The sequence below is a fragment of the Hirundo rustica genome, chromosome 6, assembly GCF_015227805.2.
Source record: "Hirundo rustica isolate bHirRus1 chromosome 6, bHirRus1.pri.v3, whole genome shotgun sequence".
Classification (NCBI taxonomy): domain Eukaryota; kingdom Metazoa; phylum Chordata; class Aves; order Passeriformes; family Hirundinidae; genus Hirundo; species Hirundo rustica.
Genome location: NC_053455.1, coordinates 60541046 through 60553821, shown reverse-complemented (window position 1 = coordinate 60553821; position 12776 = coordinate 60541046).

Below are 12776 nucleotides of genomic sequence, written 5' to 3'. Positions count from 1 at the left end.
TGGAAGGACTGGGAGACGTGAGAACCACGGTCCGAGTCCTCGGTGGATGCAAAGAAGTTAGGGCAAAATGTCATCCTCAAAACATCTTGGGCTCTCTTTATCCTCTGAAGACTCGAACTTTGAATCAATGGTGCCATTTAGAGCAAATCTCAAGTTACTCCACAGCAGAATATGGATTTCGGGCTACTTGAAGGTGTCAACCCATAGGAACAATGACCCTCACTACTTTTTTTTCCACTAAAGACATTTCAAACTTCACGGAACAGAAAATGCACATGAATATCTTCAGTAACTCACTTTTGGACTTCCTGAACTTCTTTGAACAGCCACCAAACTTTTTGAGTATGGTAGCTCTTTTTCAACTAAGAAATGTCCTTGAAAGGGGGAATATTCTTTAATATACACAGAGCAACAGTGTTACCTCATGAATATTAATGAACATTCAGCCAGGAAAATAATTTTCATGCAAGAGGACCTGTGCACATAGGCGCATTCACTGGCAAAGTTCACACATCATTCTCCCTTCTGGTTGCAAGTCCCTGGTGAAACACTAAGATTTTAAATATAGTGAAGGATATTGGGAAAGCCAAGCTCTCAAAAATGCAACATCCTTATGGGAAATAAAAAGCAAACAGAACCGAGGAGAATTAGGCAAGAAAAAAAAACAAGAGAAGACTTATTTAGCTTGAACAGGAATTTCCTACCTCTTCAGAGCTGATTTACCCATGCCTACTTTTTGCTCTTTAAATTTTAAAGCATCTGAACATTTGCTCTGTCAGTCGAGAAGAAATGGACTTACTTAAACTCATCTTAGATCCCCCGGGGATATCATGGGGAAAATAGGACAGCAGCGCTAAGGAGAAAAAATTTCATCTACAGCATCTTTTACAATTAAAACTTGAAAACAGTGAACAGCAACAAAAGAGGGAGAAGAAAAACATACCAAAAAAAAACCAAAACAAAACAAACAAAAAAAAAAAAAACAAAAAAAAAAAAAAAAAAACAGTTTTTCATTCATTTTTATGCCTTAATTCAAAACCGCATATTGTAGCCAATGACCAGTGTACAAAAAGTGGAAACATATTTTTGTTGCCATCTAATTCATCAAATTCCACATGAATAGCCTCAAAGTATGACCAAAATAAACAGCACAGATCTTTGCCATGCCTGGGATGCAAGAGAAACTCAGCATCCTTCAAGCACATTCTAAATACCACTGGAAGCACAAATTTACATCCCCTAAATTTTAGACTGTTATGTCAAACCTTTTCCTTGTTAAGTCCTGCCAAAGCTTTATCTATAATTAAATAAATTTTCAGTTTCCAGAAGTTTAGGCCTTTTACAAACCATTATGGTGATCCTCAGGACCTCCTTGAGCCAGGAAAACCAGGGCAAAGCAGCCACCCCCAACCACAACCAGTTGCCTGAAAAACTTGGGAAGTTTGGACGTGGTATTAGGAAATTTTGTCTGTGACATTTCATCCTTCAGAAGAAGGAGGAGGAGCAAGAGCACATCTCCATATTTCACAGGAATTACACAACTGTGCAGCTCCAGGGAACTTCCTTCCATGGGTACAGTTGATTATTAATTACACCAGGCTGGAGAATGAACACTTTGTAGGCTGAGAGGGGCAGGTGGGATGAAACCCATGGTTCTTATTCATAGCAAAGGAAGTTTCAAGGACTTTCTAACCTCTCACAGTTTCAGATTAATGACCTGGTTTCAGTGGACTCTGGTAATTTCGAATGCAAGTCCAGCATTAATCTTACTATAAGATTTTTAAAACTGTCAAACAGACCGTGAATCAGCCGAATGACAAGAAATTGACGTAGGACTAAAGCAATAATGTGCCTGACTCCAAATTCAGATTTCTTGTACAAGAGGTACAAAGTTAAATATCTTGTTTAAAAAAAAAAAAAAAAAAAAAAAAACCTACATATTCCTTGGCATTTCATAAGTTTCCAAACAAGATCTAGTTGTATAAATTAGATGGGAATTTTATTTAGCTTTTTTTGCACCTTTTCTGAACCCCACAGAAAGTCCTCTCGTGGCCAAATTAAATCTTCCAAATAATTTTGAAGAATGCTTTTGCTTACACGACAAGGTCTCAACCCTCTTACTCTTAAGGCCCCTGTGATCTTCATCACTGAATTCCCAATCCTTTTCCATGTTCTGTTCAATACTGTCTGACTTCCTAAGCTCTTTTTAGGAGAGATGTTTTGACATCTTTATCTCATTATTGTACTTCTCTTCCATACTTCCTCAGTAATTTTTCCCCCTTCTATTCAGACGTGGTTTATCAGTTGGCCTTAGTAAGCCAGTTTATTAAGCTTCAACCAAATTTATAAAGCTAAATTAATGCAGACTCTTCTCTTTTTTCCACTGTGTCTGTGAATAGATTCCTTCAGCAGTTCTTTATGTTCTTCAAGAATAATAGAAGCCATTAAAAGCACCAGTTAGACACAGATCTGGGAGAGGTGTTAAATGCATGAATGTCTCCTGATGTAAGATTATTGTGACCTTTAAGATAATTTGGCATTTAAATATAAAAAACTTTGTGTCAATTTTTACTAGGTTCCTTGCTCTCCAAGATAAAGTACTTTTTAAAATTAATGACTGACAAGGAAAGAAATCTGTTCTTGTTCCATTACACGCAAAATACCACTGAATCATTTGTTGCAAGTTTCTTGCTATTTGAAAAAGAAAATGAAAGGCTTCCCTAACTTCCCTTTCTCACCTTGTTCACATTGAAGAAAATAACTCTTCTACAAATTAGTATAAAAGCAAAAATTGTTACTATGCAGCAAAAATTAAACATTAAATCATCTCAATTTCCTGTACCGAAAGTTTGGGTGCCTTTCTTTTTTTCTTCTGACGGTTTTGTGATTTGGCTCTTCTGATTTCCACGGTTAATTCATTTCCTCCTCAGGTTACGAGCACGATGACACAGTGGCACCATGGTTTATTTTTGGAGCTTGGCCTGTCCTGTTGGACATCACTACGACCCCCCCAGACCACTGGTGCCTCTCCAGCTCCCACAGCGCTTTGGTTGCTCCACTGCCGCTCCTTTTCCAGGGACAACAGAAATAGGATTGGCTTTGCAAAGTGTGTAAAGCAACCTGAGAATTTTACACCTCGGTGTCAAAGGCATCTTGCTTCATCTGAAGCCCTGCAGGAGGAATGTGGTTTAATCCAGAACCTTCCTCCTCCTCCTCCTCTTCCCTGGAGCTCCCTCCAGATCCCAGGCCAGAGCAGCTGCAGCCCAGCCATCCCAACCTTTCCTCCACCTCAGCACAGCCTCCTCCAGCTACAAACGCAGTTTTGAAATAATCTCCTCGCTTTTATTGCTGCGTGCAGCAGATGCCGCGCTCCTGCGCCTCCGCTTCACTCGGAGCCCCCATCCTCTGAAAGCCTCTAATCAATGAGATTTCCTGTCTGAACTAATTGAAATCAATGAGAGCAATGAAACACAACAGAGCAAAGGAAAACTGGAATTTAAATATGGTAGCTCCGGCGTTTGCTGAATGTTCCCCAGCACACCTCTGTTCTTTACTGTATCTGGGCAGTAATAAAACTGGGAGAGAGGAGTCACCCGTGCACTCAGAGGTAATCAGAGAAGCAGCTCATTTACCACACTTTTGGCTGAGGACAAAGCTGAGTGAGTGCAGATGACCAAAGAAGATTCATCAGAGGTGTGTGTCAGTCACAAATACAGTGGAAAACAAGTGTTACTCACTTTGTTCAGATGCAAGGAGCTTTTCTGCCTATAAAAATAGGCATCATTTTTTTAAAATATTCTTCTCAAGGGAAGTTAGCATTTAACTCTCACAGGAGCTATACCGAAATGAAGCATCTGACATAAAATATAAATTACAGACTCAGACTGCAGGGATCTGAGGAAAAGAGTGAAACATGCTGGAGATTATTCCTGTTTCCACACATTAGCAGGCCTGTCTTAGGAATTACCATAACTGACATGCAAGGTTAATGATGTTGGCACCCACCATCACCTCACCCTTACACCAAAGCCAACTACAGACATCTGAGATTCAAAGGTGCTGGGATGGACGGATCCCTTTTGAATATGAGAGATCCCTGCTCAAGGTGAGCTTAGGAAAAAAGCAGGAGAAGTGTTTGGGGCCTGTGGTCCCAAATTCAACCTGGCTCTGCTGCTCTCAAGGCCAGACCCGCAATAAAAGCTTCAAAGAATGCAAATTCCACATTCTGGCTGATCTCAGCGTTGCCTCAGCATACGTGGGAAAATCTGTGTTAAAACTGGAGTTTGGGAGACGTGCTCAGTGCTTTGCGTGTGCTTATGTGCAAATCTCTGGGTAGGAGAGGACAAGTGTTCACTGAAATGAAAACCAGATCAAATCAGGCCATTTCATGCACAGAGATTTCAGTGGGGGTCTGCACTCATAGCTAAGCCGTCATTGCAGCAACTCCCAAAGATACCAAGGAAAGAATTTAGAAGGAAAGTCAAGTGTCACGTTTTTAATGCTTTTAGAGGGATTTAAAGCAACTTCAGATGACAAACATTTCTATCCACTGCACTCCTGTTCTCCTATCGAGCCATAGCTAATTAGCTGCAGGCTGCCCTGCTGCTAACTCAGGCAACAAACCACTAGTGACTTGAGCAGATGTTCTCCTTTTCCTGCCAATAGGAATATTTACTAACATTATTTCTTTCCATGTTAAGCTTTTCTGTCTCAAAACTTACTCCTCAGGGTCAGGAATAAGCCACATTTAACCACTCACAGACACAAATACCCATTTGCTAAGGCTGGTGTTTGCTTGAAAGTTACACAACAAGATTTTGACAGAGCTGAGTTATACAAAGTGGGGATTACGTGGGCTCCACATCTTTAAAAATTAGAGCTTATTGAAGATTGTTGTTAAGAGAGGGAGTTCATCAAACCCATGAGGGATCTTTACTGTCAAGCTGAACTTGAACTTGATCTTTATGGAGCTTGTCTCTGCCAAAAGAGGAGGCTGCTCAATGAGGGGAAGAGATGCTCCCTGCTAAAGCCAGCTTTTATTATGCAGGAATATCATCTCCACTTTGTAAACAAAGCAAAGCACTATACTTTTCTAGTCAGCATCCACCAACCAGCACCTTAGGGACATCTCAGCAACCTTTGGTAAACAAGAGCAGATAAATTATTTTTTTTAAGGATAAATGTGTTTGCCAATCATTGACTACTACTTGGGTTTATTTACATAGAATTGCCAAAGTTCATAAATGCCCTCAGTGCTAAGTTCACTTTTCACATGAATCTGGTAAAACAGAGATGGAGAAACTTTCCCAAGGGCATGAGTTAGTCACAGTGAATGAAGAATTCATAAATCCTGCTTCTTGCTAAATCCAAATTATGTTCCCTCTTATATTAGTTGGAAATTTCTGAACTGTAGTTAATGCTACCAGGTGTTAGGTAAGCTTAGACTTTATTGCTTCTCAGCCTCTTGCAAACTGCAAATCAGTTTCAAAAAATGAAATACGTGCGAGCACTGTCTGATGGCTGCCACGTCACAGAGACCCAGGGCAAAGAGAAAGGACATGAAACAGACATTTTTCTTCTCCCTTGATTCTTCTTTTGTCCTTCATTTGAATTGAAAACACAGGCCACAGTGGGTGGTAGCAAATCACTGAGCAAGAGTCCTGTCCGTGGATTACAAGGGTTAGAAGACCACAGGAGCCTGTTCTCCTCCTCACTGCAGTGGTGGAGGAACTCACACGTGCTTGCACACCTCACTAAAGAGGCAGGTAAACCCATCAATTTAAATAGCCACGTATAATTAGGACAATTAGACAACAATACAATTAGAACTTTATAGCTCATCTATTTTATCTGTTGCTGGGCAAGGCTGGATGTGTGTAACCATTTCTGGGCAGCGAGCCCCCCAGATCTGCTAATTTATCACTTTGATTATCTGACTACAGACTGTTGTAGAGATAAAAGTGTGAAACGGTGACACATCCAACAGCCGGGGATAAAAACACTCCACCTGTAGTCTCACATCTCTCAGAAGGCAAACAGAGCAGTCATTTCCAAGCCTTGCAATACTTAGAAAGTCAGAAACAGCATCAGTACATCAAGCTGTCATCCAGTTCATGTAAACTTTACTGAAATCCAGGGGGTTTTGTGTAGAAAGACGTGATTGGTGCCGCGACCTGATTTTGAAAGACAGCGAGCACCCAGACTCGCCTTTGGCTCCACAAACAGCTGTAGACGTTCATCATGTCAGACAGGGAAGCCATTAGCCTTTCAGCATCCTGGTATGTCGGATCATTTAGATAGATTTACCCAGAGGAAATTATTGTAGCTATTAATTCACGTTCACTTCCTCACACGTGGGGGGAACATATGAAAGTCAAGTCATCTCTGCTGCTGCCAATAAAAGCCCTGCATTCAAAGATCAACTACTTTGTGGCTCTGGCTGGCCCAAGCCCTTCATGCCTTGTCAGTTCCCTGTCCTCAGTGGAAGACCACCAGTTAATGGATTTAACCTTTCCATCAGCGAGAAATAACAGATCAGCTTGTCAAAGAGAAGTTACGCTGAGGCCACGGACGTCCCCTTTCCCCTTCGCTTCTTTTTACAGCCATTGCATCCGATTCCCCTCACCACCGCTTTCCTTGGTTTCATCAAAACCACAGCTATTCAAGCAAGTAAAAGGCAGCTTAAAAGAGCAAAGTTGCAGCTGCTCACAGGGCTCTGTGCCCTCTGAAACTCGACTCCCACACGTGCCAGCTTCAAAATGTCACCCACCATCTCCTGGAGACACCTTGACAACCTCTGCCTGCTCCTGGCTCGAGCAGCAGGTTAAGACAAATGATCATTTCATAACTTATTTTTCCGAGGCAACGTAAAGAAAGAGCAAAATCACTCGGTGTCAAAATAAATCTGGGGGTGAAGCGGCTGAAAACAACAACAAAAAATTGTTATTTCTCTGCATTCCATGCATTTCCTGCTAATCCAAGTGTTTGTACATGACATGAATAGTCCCGTACTGGCAGAAAATATGGGGGTGTCAAAAGAGAATCAGAGGTCTGCACTGAAAAAGTCCAGGAGCAACAGCCCCACAATTTGAGCTTGGCTCATATTTCCAGGAAAACACCTCAGACAACAGCAATGACGGAACAAAACCCCAACTGTAGGCAGTGAGAAACTGAAATATTTAGGAAATTAAAAAGTCAGGACAAGAAACTGCTAAAAACTTTCTTTTCTGTGACACTCAGGGTACTGGGACTGTCCCAAATGGATGAAATCAGGAAATCTGAAATACAGGCAAGGCCAATTCAGTCAGTGATTTTTGCAGTTTTGACAGTAGAAACACTGAAGTGAAATGAATTATTTTATTTATTATTTACAAACAAGTTTCCCCTGGAATGAGCAGAGTTGAAGTACAAGTTTTCAGGTCCGCATACAGCATTCTGGTAGTGTCACCTGGGTTTCAGAGGTATGAAACAGAAACCCAGATGTCACATTCTCCAGGGCTGCTCTGGGAATGGGACAATTCTCCAAGTTTATCAGAAACTGAAGATATTTGCCATGGCAGGCAAATTTTGATGCCACAACTGCCTGTAGAGTGGATTTATATCAAGTTCAGCAACCACCCATGGGCCCAAAGATTTTGTTTAACTGTCTATAGAGAATATTTATCTTTTTCAGGAAAAAGAAAGTCCCAGAGGAAGCTGGAAGGACAAACAATGCTAAACCAAGGTTATGATGGGGACTGCAAAGGATCTTACTCCATAATACAGCAAAGTAATGGACCTGTGTAAGAATAAAAGGGCAAACTGTAAAGAAACTGACCTCTTAATGTTTATTTTACAGTTCTAAAGAGTGATTTACTACTGTTTAAAAAAACCACATAGGAGCAGAGCCAGCACAGGATGAACCCAAAATCAAAGCATCAGAGCACCAATTCAATACTGCCCATATTCACAGTATCCCAGAACAGAACAGAACAGAACAGAACAGAACAGAACAACAGAGTGGTTTGGGTGTCACTGAACTCCTTGGAACTGGTACAAGAAAAATGGGCATGCTAGTGTTTTCTGGATTTATTTTTTACTTAGTCTTGTCACGGAAGATGATCAGCGACTGCAGAGTCTCAGTTTTCCACAAAATTCAACACTGACTTACAGGAACATATTATGTTTTAGCCTCTGATGGAAAATGCCAATATTAATTAGTACTTTGATGCTAATTAGCATTTAAACTGAATTGCAACTATTAGTACATTAAAGGCAAGATAAACTATTACAGTGTTCGTTTCAGGGACAGGGAAATGCCTCAAGTTTAGCTTGGCTTTTAATTTCCCATCCCAGGTGACTTCAGTGACAGGAAAAAACATTCCTTCTGTCAGAGGCCATCTGAGGACAAATTGATGTAGAACAGAGTAACATTTACAGCTTCCCATGGGGATTTATTTACATGGCATCAATCCTTTGAGCCAATGGTGCAGCCAATTCTTTGTGGGGTTTTGTTTTTACCAAAATCCAGTTGGGTTTTTTTGTTGTTGTTTTTCTTCGGGTGCGGGGGGAGAAGCAGTTGATTCGCTCTTAACTTTTATATGTTTTGCATAATCACACATTCCACTCCTGCCTCTTCCCAAATTAAAAGTGTTTGGTTGGTTGGTTGGTTTGGTTTGGTTTTTTTTATCCTGTTACTTTCAAAGGCAATACAATTGACCCTACCTTCAGGGAGGACAGGAGTCAATCCAGGCTTCAGGAAACAGAAGATTTCTCAGCACCAAAAGCCTACCAGTCTTCCAGAAGAATAGGGAACTGGAAAACTGCCTGCTATCAAAACTTGTCTGCACTTACCAGCAACACCTTGAATTTTCTAATCTGAGAGATCTGCAACATCTGCTTACAGAAAAAAAAAAACCTGCACAAGGCACGGGCAGCTGCAGCATTTTGCAAATCATTTCACTATTCCTTGACAAAAGCATACATCAGTTCTCCCTAGCAATGTTTCCAGCAAGAAGCCAAACAAAACACAGGACCAACACATTCAGTGGGATTCAACTTCTTTGCTTTTCCACCACTCATCCATAATGGCAGTGACATGGAACTTGCGTAACTCCATCTGAATTGCTTTATGCCTTCTCTGGGCTTGTCACGGAGCATTTTCAGAGTGAAATTTTACATTTCATGGCAGTGCTGGGTTAGCAGTTGGACTCGGTGATCTTAGAGGTGTTTTCCAGTCTGAATTGTTCTATGATGGCTGAAAATCCCATTGCCCTGAAAATAAGACGGAGTGAGTGAGCAAGCTGTGGAACCCACCCAGGGAAACCTGGCCTTTAACTTCAGTGAATTCCACCAGATATTTTAGACCTTGAGTTTTCCTTATTGATTAGGGGATCTGAACAGGAAACACTCTGCATTAGCAAGCCTAACCTCCTATTTGTTTGATTTATAACATTTACAACCTGCTTAAGGCCACTGCATAAATACATCACATTACTGCAATTTTTTTTTTTTTTTTCCCCTGAGTCATGTTGTGAAGCTGAAGAAGCTCCTGCCTGACTTCACAGTGATGTGGTCTGAAAGCAGAAAGGGAGCATGAAAGAGGAGAACAATGTAGTTTTGCTCTGATGGTTGCTTCTGATATAAAACATATATAAACCTTTTGCAATCTCATACAGTTTTTATCACCCCCAGGAAAAAAAAAAAAAAACCAAACCATCCTGTCACACATATTGGCTGTACTCAAGCTGATAGTGCATGGAGCAGACTGATTTCCCTTTCCCCTTAGGAATGCACTTGGTCACTAGGAAAAGAAGGAAAGCTGAAGAAGAAAACTTGAACTTGAGCATGGGATCGTTTCCCATCACACTGAGAGCACCCTGGCTGGTAACAAACCTCAGAAGCTGTGAATATCCTGTGATGCTGAGCATTCATCAGGTTTTTTGGGGAGCAGGCCAGCCAAGGGATTGCTGCAGAGACAGATTCCCTGGAGTGCAGAGATCCATAGCTGGATCTCCCTGGTACAAGGTGAGCACAGGGATGGACAAACACAGCCTGTGCACCTACTCTGCCCTCCAGGACCAAGAAGATGTGTGGGATGGCTCCAAAGAGATTTTTGAGGCAAGGACACTTCAGGGAAGGAACAGAATCTTGCCTGGAGAGAGAATGGGAAATTCTGGAGGAAGTGATAGGTTTCCAGAGCCGTTTCACCTGGTGTGTTCCTGAATTTCCCCTTTTCAGCTCATCCAAGCTGAAACAGAAGCCACAAACAGGCTGTCACACTCGGTGGGTGTTCCTTCCCTCCGGCACGAAACCGATGGACTGGGAGCGAGACGTGTATTACCAAAATATCCAGGGAAGAAGGAAATGAAGCCCCAAAACAGCTACTGAAATAAAAAATTGTCCAAATTTCTCAATATTAAAGAAGGAAAAAATGAAAGAAGGGTAAGCCCCACCTCTGCAAGGCCAGCACTGCACACATCCGTAGAAATAGGGAGCTTCATTTCTTTAGGGGGTTTCTTATTTTGCCTTGGAAGTCCTGGTGTGGGCAGAACTTCTCTGCCATATTCTCCACTGTCCTTATTTCTGTTTTCCCCTTTGACCCTTCCAGGAATTTCATGATCAAGGGGATTGTCCAGCCCTGGCACAGCTGTCCAGGGCAGCGGTGGAGTCACCATTCCTGGAGGGAATTAAAATCCCTGTGGATGTGCTCCTTGGGGTTTAATGGTGCCTCGGCAGAGCTAGGTTGGTGGTAGGATTTCATAATCTTCGAGATCTTTTCCAACCTAAATGATTCTATGAGTTACGAGCTTAAAGACAAACCAGACGCTGCAACTCATCAGCCATATTTGTGTCACTTATAAATCTGCTCTCCAAGGTCAACACTCGAGTTTTATCCTTCCAGGGAATTTTATTCCTGACTGGGTATCAGGCTATGTCATGACCACTTTAAATTCAAATGCATGACTATTGTTTAAAAACAAATGGGAAATGTGTGGATGCAAATATTTGAACAAAGAGTTGCTCTGTTTTTCTCCAATCAGGAAGCAGGCAGTACATACAATGAGTCCGGCCAACTGCATTCAAATAATAGCTCAAATCTTGAATATGCATGGCTAATGAATAATCACCACGCTGAAAAAAATTACAGAATCCATTTCAGAGCAGTTCTGTAAAGTAAGAGCGAGAAAATTCAGCAGGGAGAAATGATATGTAACTTCCAGGGTCCGAGTTTTCTGCAGAGCAGAATTTCTCTGATTTGCTATTTGCAGTCCAATTTAACAGCTGCATTTTCCCTCATTTCAGGTTCCCAAGCAGTGGAATTTCCCTCTTTCCCTGTCCCTTCCCTAGGGATCACTACCTTAATTAAAAGTAACTTGCAGCATCTTCCCAGTAATAGGTCAGTAAATAAAAGTGTAGAGTTATATATAAGTATATGCACAGCTTTTAAAGCTTTCCCCTCTTTAGGGGTTGCCTAAAACTGAGAAGAGATTCACAGGGATCCCATTTCCATGACTAAATTATAAACAATCATTTCAAAATACCAGGGTTTCTGTTTTCAAATCACAACATTTCCACTATGCTTCTTCAGAACAAACTGAGACTTAGACTAGAAACATTCTTCTATTTTTTTTTTTTTTTTTAATTTGTTTTTCACTCCTAATCGGAGGGGTTTTTGCATCATTTCCCACTGCAGATTGTTGTGAACAGCTTGAAAATGTGCTTTGACTTACTGCAGGGATATAAAAGATAAAACTAAGTTAGCCATTAAAAAAATAATTACAACAATTCCATGTTGCTTTTGATCTTAAAGGTTTTAACTGACTGACTGACTCTTGAAATCTCCAGCTGAAATCTGTAAGGGAGGCAATGAAGAAAGGAAATCTGGTGACCAAGCAAATACCTTGGCATCAACAGCTAAATCAGGCAGAAATTAATTCTGTTAAAGCTAATGAAGCATATCCCTTGCACTCTTTAATGATCTAAAATCAGATTTTAAAGACAACTTGCAGTTCACATTCAAATTGGCCTATAGGTAACAAACTGGGAAACATCCTGAAAACCCAGCTGAGAGTATTTCTCTGCCTCATCAGATGTTTATCTGCCCAAATGCTTGCCCAAGTAAAATATGGTGATGTTGAGGCATGGAAAAATATTCCATTAGTCAATTTAATCCCGCTGTCTTGCAAATTCTCCTTAGTTACATATATTCCTATATAAATCATCTTGGTATCATCTTGAACCCCTATTTTATCCCAACTGGCAGATACAGCATTTAATTGAGAGAATTTATGGGGTGGTCAATGCTGGGTCTCACATATAGGCAGCAGCAAATGAGGGCATTTTTGTCTTAATCCCAAGCTTTTTCTTGCAGGTCTTCACACAAAACCCCAGGATAAAACTGGTAAAGTTGTTCACAGGTAGAAATCAAATGCAGTTTCATTTACTGTGTCATTCATTTTGTGCCTGTTGGCAGGTCCTTGAAGGGTCTGGGAGAGCTGGATTCATACCAGCTGGTGTTTTTAGGGTCACAGTTCCAATGAGTCTAGTTTTCTGTCTGTTTTAAAGTAATCACTTATTTCTTAAATGCTGCTGTAAAGACAACTTAGGCCTGCATGGGATGTACTGTTTGCATGTTGCTCATAATATTTTATATTTGGTAAAAGTTAATAACAGCAAAGTGGATTAAAAGCAAAAGCAGCAGAAGAAGTAATTCCATAAGAGTGGTGTTTGTTTCTGTAATTCACAATTTGTTGTACGGGACATCAAGTCTCTTAGAAGTCAAACTGAATGGTATC